At 37.1% G+C, this 1,389-nt stretch overlaps 1 pseudogene; it reads right to left on the bottom strand.

Annotated features, from left to right (window-relative positions):
• Window positions 1-75: 75 nt before the first annotated feature.
• Window positions 76-1,165, bottom strand: LOC107736294 (aldose reductase-like; annotated as a pseudogene).
• Window positions 1,166-1,389: the final 224 nt, after the last annotated feature.

Below are 1,389 nucleotides of genomic sequence, written 5' to 3'. Positions count from 1 at the left end.
TTTTCTTTTATCATTGATCAAATGTGAGTTACACAAGTCTCAAATTAATTTTGTTTTTATTATACTGTTTATTACCTCCCATGTTTCTAGAAAGTTGCTGTTGTCTGGAATTACTTGGCCATCCTTATCAAATGGGAAAAACTCTTTTCCAGGCTGCCAATTTTGATACACAGATAAGCATTAATATATATATATATATATATATATGCACAGAAAATACAAGCAATTATCATACTGTTATTAGTTTTATACTATTATATACTTATCAGTACTACCTTAGTTCCCATGGGAAAGTGCATTAGGTAGAGATCAATGTAGTCCAGTTTTAGGTCACTTAGGGTCTTTTCACAGGCTCATCTTACCAAGTGTTTCTCATGGTAAGTGCACCACAGCTTTAAGAAATGCAGGATTTAGTTTATGGCCAAAGCCCCTTTCAAATTGTTTATTTGTTAAGCATTTTTCTACAAGTTCAATTGTTAAACCACAACTTGCATTTCAGTAATCAGAGCATGACGTAACAGAGCATTATAACACACAATAATGCATGTTATACAAATACCCTGTGTATGATCTGTGACATGGTTTGATGTTGTGTGAAATTTCAAGGCACATGATTGGCCTTGTGAGACCATAACTCCTGTCATGTGCCTCAGATACTAATTTTTACATGTGCTTCTACTACCTTGCTGACTATGAATAGGTCCTCTCTCTTCACCACTCCTTGGTTAATCATGGCATCGACTCCGTCCCCAACTTCATTCTCATTTTCATAGACATGGGCCCCATCGATGTGGTGGTAGCCAACCAGAATGGCTGCCTTCACGGCCTCTGTGACCTCACCTGGAGCAGACTGGAGCAGGTTTCAAAATTTTACTATGAAATCTTAATAGGCTTTGCAATTATTATAAAATTTCTAAAATGAAAAATAAAACCTGAAAAGAAATGCATTAAAAATTAAATAGAACAACGTCTAGTGTTTCAATGGAAAACAACAATAAAAGCAACAGCTGGGGGAAAAAATTATTAAAACCATTCAGAATGAAACTCTACCCTACAAAAAAAAAGAAAGAAAAAAAGTGAATACTTACCCTCCATGTTCCCAGTCCAACAATTGGCATTTTAGCTCCATTATTGAGAGTTACAAAGGTCATGGTAACTTTTAATATAAAGCACTTATTAGATAGAAAATAAATCACTTGTTAGTCTGCTCCCTTCCACAGCCTTCACACTCTGCAGCAGCTTTTTCTTATGAAGCTTTCAGATTATATGGGCTTGTATGTGGATTTGATTGGCCAGGTCTGGAAACACCCCTTGGAAGGAGGCGCAGAGGTGCATCATTCCAGCACAGGGGTGTCAAACATACGGCCCGCGGGCCGAATACGGCCCACT

This window comes from Sinocyclocheilus rhinocerous, unplaced genomic scaffold (assembly GCF_001515625.1).
Source record: "Sinocyclocheilus rhinocerous isolate Xijiao unplaced genomic scaffold, SAMN03320098_v1.1 C36616924, whole genome shotgun sequence".
Taxonomy (NCBI): Eukaryota; Metazoa; Chordata; class Actinopteri; order Cypriniformes; family Cyprinidae; genus Sinocyclocheilus; species Sinocyclocheilus rhinocerous.
Note: the sequence above shows the minus strand (reverse complement) of the source record. Positions and strands in the feature narration are given on the sequence as shown.